This window comes from Homalodisca vitripennis, chromosome 3 (assembly GCF_021130785.1).
Source record: "Homalodisca vitripennis isolate AUS2020 chromosome 3, UT_GWSS_2.1, whole genome shotgun sequence".
In the NCBI taxonomy this organism is placed as follows: domain Eukaryota; kingdom Metazoa; phylum Arthropoda; class Insecta; order Hemiptera; family Cicadellidae; genus Homalodisca; species Homalodisca vitripennis.
In genome coordinates, this window is record NC_060209.1 from 171,080,591 (window position 1) to 171,092,098 (window position 11,508).

Sequence of the window (11,508 nt, forward strand, 5' to 3'; positions counted from 1 at the left end):
ACTTACAATGCCAGACGGCCTCTATCGCTGTCAAAGGATTTTCCGAGACTGGAATATTCCCATGTAACCCAACTGTTTTCAGTGATGTCGATTTCCTTCCCTCGACATCTGCTATTAGAGAGGAGCCACACGAAAATCTCGCCTTGCCAAGCACCTCTACAAAGAATCCAGCCTTGCCGAATACCTCTTCAGAGGATCACGCCATACCGGGAACCTCTTCAGAACTTCCCAACTTGGCAAACACCTGTTCAAATATTTGTGTGTCACCACATGACATAATGCCATTACCTCCGATGAAGAGGAAGACTTCCAATAAAGGTCGAAAGCCAAGTTCTTGTGCTGTTTTCGCATCATCCCCGTACAAGCAACAACTTGAAGAATCCTTATCAAAAACTAAACACAAGCTGCCTCCAACTGGAAAGAAAACTGGAAAAAGATAAAAAGCTCCTTCTTCTGCAAAAACATGTAACAAACGCCTGCATTTTGATAAAGAGTCGGATGCTAAAGAACACAACGAATCCACATCTTCAGGAGAGTCCAATCTAGAACTTCCAGTTGGTGTAGAAAAACCTTCTGATGAAGATGCCCTGTGCATATTTTGTGGCGATCCATTTTCAAAAGATGTGCGTGGTGAACTATGGATCCAATGTCAGTTATGTGATGAATGAAGCCAATCTGAATGTGCCGGTGTGGAAAAAGACATTTATGTTTGCGATTTCTGCAAGTAAGACTATGTTGACTATGTGAACATATTGAGACTATGTTAAATAAAATTTTAGATAAATTAAAGACTTTTAATTTAAACTCATCCAACTTTGTAATAAATTAAAATATGTTTTATTTAGTTTTTCTTATCTAAAAATTTTTTTCTACCAAATAAAAACAACTAAAAAAGAATATAATGTGCAAATTTCAATATTCCTACTTGTTTAAGACATTATTTACTGCACTTTTTTTAACAATCTGATTTTGTTGTAAGTTTGCTAAATATTTTTATAGTTTTTAAGTACATGGATTTTGCAATTATGGTTGATGATTATCTATTATCAACATTACAACGTATTAAAAGGTAATTTTTCAGGTTGAAATAACAATCCTCTGATTTTTTACTAATTAAAAACAAACAGGGTTTCCACATTTGCACCCCCTCCTCTAATTGAAAAGATGTTGACAAAAAATGTTACAATACCACCACTTCGCCTCCGACAAGCACTTACTGTCAGACACGTTTTATCCAAAACAGAAAAAAGAGACACACAAGGAACTAGGTTCTTGAGAAAGAGGTGCAGGCAATGTGCAAAGGATAAGAAAAACAACCATGACAGTGTATATCTGCGCTCAGTGTCCAGGAGAGCCGAGATTGTGTGCCTTGGCATGCTTTGACAAGTGGCACTCCCCGTAAAGAGCTAAACTCGTTCAAGAACATGTACATATGTAAATAGTATCTTTGTATTTAGGTTAGTGACATTTTATTGTCCTATTACTAGAACAATAGTGAAATATAGCTTGCTTCACTTGTTATGGGAGTCCGCCTCCGATAGGAGGCATATGGATTTATGTGTCAGGTGCGTAACGCCTCCGATCGCAGGCACATGAAGAATAGTGCGATGTGCGAGCGCCTCCGATAGGAGGAAAAAACTTTGACGTCACTAGCACCGCCATTTTGTTACCGGAGAATTGTGTCCATGCTTTTTCTGGATTCTAATGACAACTCGGTAAGATAATTTGTAAAAAAATATTTTAGCATGGTGCATGAGTTTTACGTTATTTTTCAGCAGTGAATGTGACACAAGGTGATATTTTGTAAGGTTTTAAAGAAAAAATGAAAAGAAATGGATAAACCTGACTTTTGTACAACAATGCTAGTAAACTTTAAATATCTTAAAACATGGAAAATGTGATTTACACCACTTGTGCTTTAACGGGCTAAATTGAAGGTAGCAGTGAAATCGAAGAATTTACATCTTTATTTGAAAAGGCTGAAATAATGTCTCAAGATAATGTTGTGCCCTGGCAAAAGGGGAAGCAAACCAAAAGAGACAACCCCTTTAGACTACTCTTGAGGAATATTATCGGCGGTCATTATTCATACCTAGCATCGATTCATTGATTATAAGTTTGGTTGACCGGTTGGTTAGTTCTCTAACCGTGCCCTTCAGAATAGAGCAGGAGGAACATTGTTTCGGTTGCAGAGGAGAACAGTATACGTCCTTCTTCGGGGTTTGCCCAAGGCGTCTCCAAAACTCCTTACGAGCATCGCCGAAAGACAATTTTAAGAACTTCCTTTTCTTCCAAATATGCTTTACAGCTGCGACAGCTTGAAGGATGCTTGCCCTTGCAGTTGACGCAATGTTATTCAACACCTATTGCAGTCTTTGTGGTTGTGGCCACTTTTGCCACAAAGACTACAGGTCTCAGAGTTATTGCAACATAAACTTGAATGTCCAAACAACTATAACACCTCTGAGGATTTCTAAAGTGTGCACGGATTTGTAGCGATATATACCCTGATCTAATAGTGGATGGTGGGTGAGGAAGAGCGTAAGTACAATATGACCTGGTGTGGGTGTCAGTACACCATTTTCAAACTTCATTATTTTCATCACATCGGTTACAATACTATCTTTCAGTTCTTCTTTGGGTTCCTCTATTATGCAACATAGTATATCACGGCAGAGCACACTTTCTTTGCAGAAATTTAATGTCTCGTGAGGATGGACAACAAATTATATTTTGTCGTAAAAAGATCTCGTGGAGAAATATTTCTGAGCCTGTAGAGCGTTGGCAAGCCTCAACCAGAATTCTTTCATTCCGAGGTTTCTTAACAGAAGACGGCGAGCCGCCCACTCCGACTAGAGTCTTGTTGACCAAGGAAGGGACTCACCTTTAACAAGTTCTGATTCTCGTCCTTGTGCTTAAACACGAGAAAAAGATGGGTGGAAAGATTTTGGACATTCTTGTTCGTATCTACAATTTTTCTTTCTTTGATTGCTCCAATCTTCTTCAGATTCTGAAGAGGGAGCACGCTTCTTTTACAGATCCATACTAGAATCTCTTTCTACAACTATATTTTTATACAACTGAGAATGTGTTGCTACAGCCATTCAATGTTAGAACCAGTGCATCGTGATTAAAGGTGCAGGCACCGTAAACTTATATACCCTCGGGTACCTGTCAGCCGTAGCTTGGCAGGACACCCTTCCTCAGTTCCCCGGGGCCCGGTGTTATCTCGTTGAACCGAGTGGAGTCGGGAATTCACGCACGACTCGGGCTCGCACGTGGCAACTGAAATCTCCGACATTTCTGTCAAATAATCACTTCCTGACAAGGGACCGAAATGGCTGGCACCAGGATACATTCTACCGTTGACTTCAGAAGAGGAAGCTCACATCAGCTATCTTCTGCTACACCTTCTCAGAGTGCAGCAGTTCGAGCACTCTCCGCAAACAGCACGATCCAGTCGGGAGAGGAAGGAATTAGGAATAGGTAGGATTTGTGATTGTGACAGGGGGGGTGCCAGGATTGAAGAAGTGTCTGGGACTAGCTCGGGGTACGAAAGGTCGTCAAACTTTAGTCGTCTTCACCGACCTTAAGATGTCCCCCTACGCGGACTTTTGAAAACAATCCTACAAATTTTGAAAATTATAATTTGATATCAACAAAATTCAAATACAAATGTACGAGTATGTTGTATTACACCTTAAATCACTGATAATTTGAAACTGAACAACTTTTATATTTAACATTTTGCCATATATCTCACCATATCAAAATGGCAGCCAAAAACTTGTTGTAACTCCAAAAAATTAATAACCTTATATATTTACTTCAGCAGATCTCTAGACTCAAACAAGAGATCAAGCGTTTGGAAAACGAGTTTTAGAAGCTGCTGGACCATACCATCGAGTCGGACACACGCTTACTTGAGTACACTGATCAAGTCTTCCCAGTAAACAAATCCCGCGTCAACCAGATCGCCCGCGCATCCGTGGACAGTGGACTGCGGCGTTCAGTGCGAGCCTAACCCCAGCCCACCAGGGGACCCCGCGCCCGCTACTGTAGACTCTGGTGTGCAGTGTGACCTGCGGGACCAATCTTCGGAGTGTAAGTTGTGTGTGGAAAACACTGAGCTTCTTCGATGCTTCAAAACTACAATAGAGGTTCTTGAGGCTGAAAATAAGTGTTTGAAGCAGCAAAATACGTGTGAGAGCGCGAGTTTGAACTCTGGTCAGCCATGGACCGAAGTTAAAAATAAAAAACACCCATCTCCAGTATCTACAAAAAATAGGTTCCAGACTCTGTCGGTTAATCCCAAAACACCGACTGCACGTAAAACTAAAGGAAATAGCTTTCCCCAAACAAAAAAGAAAAAAATCGAAGTTCCCTAAAAACCAGCAATATCCTCAAAATGCCCACTTCAACAGTATTTTTATTAGAGGTGACAGCCATGCCCGTCACATCGCGGGCCTTGTACGAAGCATAACTGGCCCTACGATCTCGGTTGGCGGTGTGTGTGCTTGCCCTGGCGCCGGGCTGCTTGATGTCGTGGGTCCAAGGCAGATGTCAACTGAGTCCGGAACCCGCTGCGAGGTGCTGATGGCTGGCACAAACGACCTGGCGGTGGGAAAACAGAACAATATCTACAGTCACCCTGGAGACCTACATCACGGCCAGACCAATCAACACTGACATCGTTCTTGTCACCCTTCCACACCGACACGATCTGGAGCCAGACCACTCTATTCACGATGAGACCGCACTTGTAAATGCCTACATTGAAGAGCTTGCAATCCGACACAACATCAAGGTCCTAAACTTCAATAGGATCGGTCGCAGGCATTTCACAAGACACGGTATGCACCTCTCAATGCGGGGAAAGCGGATACTGGCTGGAATGATTGTGGAGAGCCTCGCTCTGCTGAGACCTGTCCCTCCGGGAACCCGAGAAGCCACTCCTAGTGACCGCCGTCCCTCCTGCCGTCGTGCCGCCACCTGCTGCAACCCCCTGGGAGCCGGCTGCTGTCTCTCAACGGTCTCCAAGGCTCCAGCTTGTCTCATATGCGGAGGCAGCTAGGGCGTCAACTACACCTGACAGAGACTCTCGAAAAGAAGGCTCTCCTATGTCAAAAAAAACTGTTCTGGTCAGACATGTGTGAAGCCGACCTAGGGATGACTTCAGATCCAGCTCCAAAACGCAACAAAATTCAAAATCAACATTTAAAAAAATATCCAAAATTTAAAATTGGCAACTGAAACAATAAAATTGATTCACCAAAACGCCCAAATTGCAACCAACAAGGTTGAAGAGCTAGAGATCATGTGTGAAGAGCCTTAAATCTGATGTGTTTTATAGTCTCAGAACACGGTTTTCAAATCCGATTCAATACATCTTTTTAAGATTCAAAATTTTGAATTGGCTAAACATTTTTGTCGAACCAGCTGTAAAGGGGGTGGTGTGGCAATTTTTTATGAAAAATTCCTCAAAATTTGAAGATTTCAGAATTAAAAACAGTTCGGACATGAATTTTGAAGTCTGAAGGCATCACAATCTTGTCCAACTCTTCCGCAAGAATAACTATCATTGGGCTTTATAGATCCCCCAATGGCTCTAGAGATTCTTTTTTCGAGAGCTTGGAACACCTTCTGAGTGGTCTCTCCTTTAAATCAACAAGGTTTTTAATAATTGGCGATTTCAACATTAATGTTTTGGATCACACCGACCCCCTTACCCAGCCGGCTTTCGCGATCTTCTAAATTCTTTCAATCTAAATTGGTCCGTGAATTTGCCAAAACACTAGTGATACCCACGACGCGTACTGCCATCGACAATGTTATCACCAATATTCCTAACACAACAGTCTCTGTATTAAGTTCTGCGATCTCTGATCACTTTGGAGGAAGTCGTGATTCATGGATGCAAACTAGAAAATCAAAATCCTAAATTCAAAATTACTAGGGCAATTACTTCCCAAAACATTTGCCACCTGAATAGATGTTTTAAAAACCGAGTCTTGGGAGTCCTTTAAGTGGGTGTGGAAATGTCGATGACATGTATCAGTCATTTAGTGACACCTTCAGTCACTATCTGGATGTTGCATGCCCGTTCAGGGAAAACAAAAAAACAGTAAAAAGCTGCAAAATTCATGGATAACTAAAGGAATTCTTATATCTCGAGAAAGGCTCCAATTCTTCTATAAAATCCTCACCAATACTCAAAATTATGATTTCAAAATGTTTTTCAGAAGGTATCGGAGAATCTATAAGAAGGTCATAAGAGCTGCAAAAGCCTATGACATCAATAGAGCCTTGGGTACCTGTGAAAATTTTTTCCAAAACGGCTTGGAAAATAATTAATAACTTTTCTCGAGATGGAGGTTCCAACAAGTGTTCCAAATCTATTGCAATCCAAATAATAATGAAATTGTTGAAGATAAATTAAAAGTGGCAAACGAGTTCAACAAATACTTTTCAACCGTTGCTTTTACGAATTCGTCATTTAAGAATCCTCAGTAGTAAATGTATGATTTTTGTATCTTTTCAAATGAGGTTGGTACAACTGTTTGAAAACTAGAATGCAGCCGATTTTTTCAGTCAGGTTGTTGCTGTGATTGTGATACGTGGTCTGCTTTTGAAGTTAATATATAATTAAATGTAAGCTAGTGTTGTTGTTTTATTATTTAAAAAATACTAGCTGTTCCCCGCGGCTTCGCACGCTTTTTGTAAGCTTTGCTCGTGTATGAGCACTTCTGGTTCAAGTGAATTATATTGTCAACGCCGATGTAGACCTTGTTGACACTATCAAGAAAATCTGCCAAAAGTGTATGTTTATAGCCATTGTACACGTACATGTACTTAATTATAAAGTGGTCTAACATTCAAGCTATAAGGCCAAACAGATATTCATTTGAAAGACAAATATCCATAAAAACTTAGCGCCTTCACACAGTGTGTGGTTATTATACACAACTATCTCGTAATTGTAGTTTACGATGTGCAGGCGCTTTGATAACTTATATATTTTACAGCGCCTCCTGGTGGTGAGATACATCAATGGGCATAGCATATAAACCTTCTACGTGGGAAAATACATATACATACAAATTTTCATAATGATCGGTCAAATAGTTTCTGAGTCTATAAAGGACAAACACACAAACATTCATTTATATATACACACACATATATATATATATATATATATATATATATATATATATATATAGATGATTGACAATGAAGAAAGTAGTGCTAGTGAGGATGTTGAAGAAGGAAATAATTCCAGTGGGAAGAGGAAAAGGGAAATTGTTAATAAGCAGAAAAACAAGAACCAGGAACATAATAAAATAAGGCGTGATCGAGGTCTGGATTACGTTTCTGCATCGGGACAAAAGGTTAGTTCTCAAAGACATACTTTGATCGAAAACTGTTGCAATAACAACTGTCACAGAAATCTACCTTCTGACTGCCAGAATGAAAGTCTGCAAGATAGCCAATTGGCTAGTTTTATGGCACTGGCTAAAAGTTCAGACAGGGAATGGAAAACTCTTAACCCAGATGTGCCTAGCGTCCTACATGTAGTCCACATGACAGCTGTTTACTTTGTAAATTTTTTCATTTAGTTTGTTGACTCTCTGCTAGAGTGCAGCACCGTACAGGTCTCCAACAGGTTCCATTTGAGGTTATAGTCCTACCAGCCATTTTAGTTGAGCACTGTGTTTGTCTGTAGATGGAGTTAAGTTAACCTCAAAATAAGTTATGGAGTCTTCAGCTTGCACCAAAATGAAACGTAAAGTAATTTACTATCTATTTATCAGCTTTTTGTAATGAAAACTATTAAGAATGATAGAAAATAAACACTTCATTACATTGGTACAAAGTTATGAGTATTTTCTTTCATATCAGACTTATAGGATAGCTGAAATTTATGGTGTCCTAAATGTAGGACAGTAGGCAAATATAACATATTACTTATGGTGGTGAATTTTAATTTTTTATTTATGTTTTGCTTATATTTTTTGTTATCATAATGCATAAAACTAATTCTTTTGTTGGTGGTCAGTTTGTCATTGGATGATATTTTAACTCTACTAGAAGAAGAAAATGATGAAATTCCTGTGGGAGAGGACAACGATATCAATATATATATTCAGCCACCAACAAACGCTAACGAAGATCTTAAGGGTCGTTTACACGCTACGATAAATAGCTGAAATTTACTGTAGCTATCTAATTGCTGCAACTTATCAGTGCGTGTAAACGGTACATCGCAGCGATTTATCGGGATCGGTGTTGGATTGGTTGGTTGGTGCCAGCCGGCATAAATTTCTGAGATCCGTAGCGACAAGTTGAGACGTGTAAACGGGTAGCACCAATTCATCGCTGCAATGTGACTCAGTTTGAGTCTGATTAATCACGGAGCTAGGTGTTTTTGTTTTGTTTGTAGACAAATACTATAACAAAAGGCAGTTCAAGCCCCTCGACAGTTCCTTAGTGAATTTATATCGAACTATATCGGAGTTTTCCCTTCTTGTCGCTCGTTAAGAGCAAAGAATACTCCGACAGAAATAAAACAGACCTTGCATACGTAGAACTCGTAAAAAAATACAAGGAGTTTGGTCCATTGGCAGACGAACATTGTTGTGAAAAAAATAGGTGGATTACGTACGGTGTATAAAAAAGAATTGGCAAAAGATAAAAGATCGTCGAAATCCGGGGCGGGTGCAGATGATATATACAAACCTAGTTTGTGGTACTTTGACCTTCTGCAATTTTTGGACGACCAGGACTCTGCAAGACCCACCAGGAGTACAATGGATGATCATGAGGATGATGAGGAAGAAACACAACAAGAAGTAAGTTGACTTAATTTTTATTAACAGCAGAAATACTAGTTATGTTACCAAATTATTGCATAAACATTCAAATTTCATAAATAAATTAATAGTTTGTTAATAAATACAACAAGTATCAATGAATTATTCATATACATTATTCAAATTAACAGTATGTTGCCTAGTAAAGTAAATAATTGTTATAACTACTACAACATAATGCATTTTACTATTAACTGTTAATTTCAAACATTCAATGCACCTTTTTCTTGCTAAGGAACTGATCCCTCCCCGTTAAAATACGTACAGAACTATTCTCGGACTATCTTTGCTTCTTGTAAACTCGACCTCCAGAACGTCGTTCGAGGTCGTGTAATACATCAGGATTACACCTGGCACCTATCTGAACAGTACCATTGATAATATATTCTTTATCAAAACATTCAAAACGAGTGTACGTGACTGAGTTTTTACGCAAAAGGTTCTACAAAGCACAGCACGCAAGAACTATTGATACAATCGTTTCAATCTTTAAATTAATTGCAGTGTTAAATATTCGAAAGCGTGATGTTAAAATTCCAAAAGTGTTCTCAATAACTCGTCGTACCCTCGATATGCCATAGTTGCATACTCTTCTCCCATTATTAAGTGAATCCCGATTGTAAGGCTTAGTAAGATCAGGACGTAGTGCAAAGGCATCATCCCCAACAAAAACATATTCCAAATTAAGATCAAAAGAAACCGGCTCCGGTATATTCAATTGCTTATTTATTAGTTTTTCGTAGAAAATAGTGTTATTTAGCGTACCTCCATCAGATATTCTACAGTTTGTTCCTACATCACAATATATAAATTCACAATTAGCATTTGCTACAGCCATCAAAACTATGCTGTGTGTCTCTTTGTAGTTGTAATAATGAGATCCGCTATCTTGTGGTGGAACGATCTGTACATGTTTCCCGTCTATCGCACCCAAACAATGAGAAAATTGCCACATTTCTTCAAAAGCTGAAGCAATTTTTAACCACTCATTTGTTGTTTTTGGAATCTGTAAAAAACTTTTTTTGTATAAATAGACTATTAATTATGTCTAAATCTGCTACAGTTTTTAGATTTTATTGGATACAAATTTTAATGGATAGAGATTGGAAATAAAAATATGTTTATTTGATTTTGTTTCACTAATTTATTAATAGTCTTCCATTATTTATGTATCAAGAAAATTTTTATAAAAATATGTTTTACATTTCAGGATGATCCTGTGTATATTAATCTAGACAACTTCAACCATCAACGGGAAGTCATTGCAACATCGGCTTTGGCAACGTCAGGTGATGATAGAGCAAGTGCATCATCGAGAAGTGTGACACCAGCACCAAATGTACCACGCCAAAAACGGAAAAAGAACCTAACTTCTACTGATGAGGTGCTTCAACTAGCGGGGCAGCAGCTGAAAGCGATTCGTCCTGATGATGAATTTGATGCTTTTGGAAAGTATGTAGCCCATAAGCTACGTTCGCTTAAAGGAAACCAGTCGGTATCCGCACGAAAACTCATGAATGACGTGATTTATGAGGGAGAGCTAGAAACACTCACAAAAGATTACAAAGTAATGATTAGTCCATCACAACAATTTAATCCTCAACAATTGTACCCACCACTCCCAAACCCACCATACTTCCCTCAACAGTCAGATCAAATATTTTATTCTCAGACCCCCTACCCTCAACACCACAGTTCTCGTCCTTCTAAGACTCAACGGCCTAACACTCCACTCCAAAACTGTCATACACGATACCCCGAAACTCTGAAACCTGATGCTGCCAACCTACTAACATAATAATGCCGAAGTCTCAAAACAAACCTGAACAAGCCAACTCCCTACAACCCAATACTCAACAACCACAATCACCACAGTTCGAAACTCAACAACCCACTTACTCGATGAACACTATTAGTCCAACAGTATATCCTAACCAATCAATGGAAAACAATGCTTCAACATTTTTTACAATTTTTTTGGAGTAGCAATACAATATCATGTGTTCAATAATCTATTCTATTACTTAACTATTCACTTGACATTGTATTACACATGTTTATAGTCTATCTATTGTATTAAATTTTTGAAGGTAAATAAAAATTGATAAATGACGTACCTGTATGTGTTTTTTCAATACTTTGCAGCCTCACAAGGTTTCAGGTATAATGTTGCAGAGAGCAGGTTTCGATATTGCAGTAGAAAATTCCATATCATTCAAGCTTCTTCCGGTGGCAAGGAAAAATGTCCTTTTCTGCAATAACCACTGGCGGCTCCACTTTCTTCTAGGGTTTCGCGTCTTTCGAAATTTAATCGCTATACACACTGCATACACTGACCACAACAATACTTCCTCCATGTCCGAAACCGAGATCTACAATGAATATATCGACACAATAAATCGGTGTAATTTAATTAATAAATGCGGTGTGCAACCACATCACAGCAATTTATCGTAGCGTGTAAACCCGCCTTTACAGATGAGGATTCTGGTGAGGAGGATATAACTACTATTCACAATCTCCCAGGTAAACAACTAATTGCACCAGCAGAAGTATCTCAGACTAGCATAGGCCTAGATTCGATATCGGACGAACCACACAGTAGTAGGCCTACTGACATCGATTGCGAAGTAGA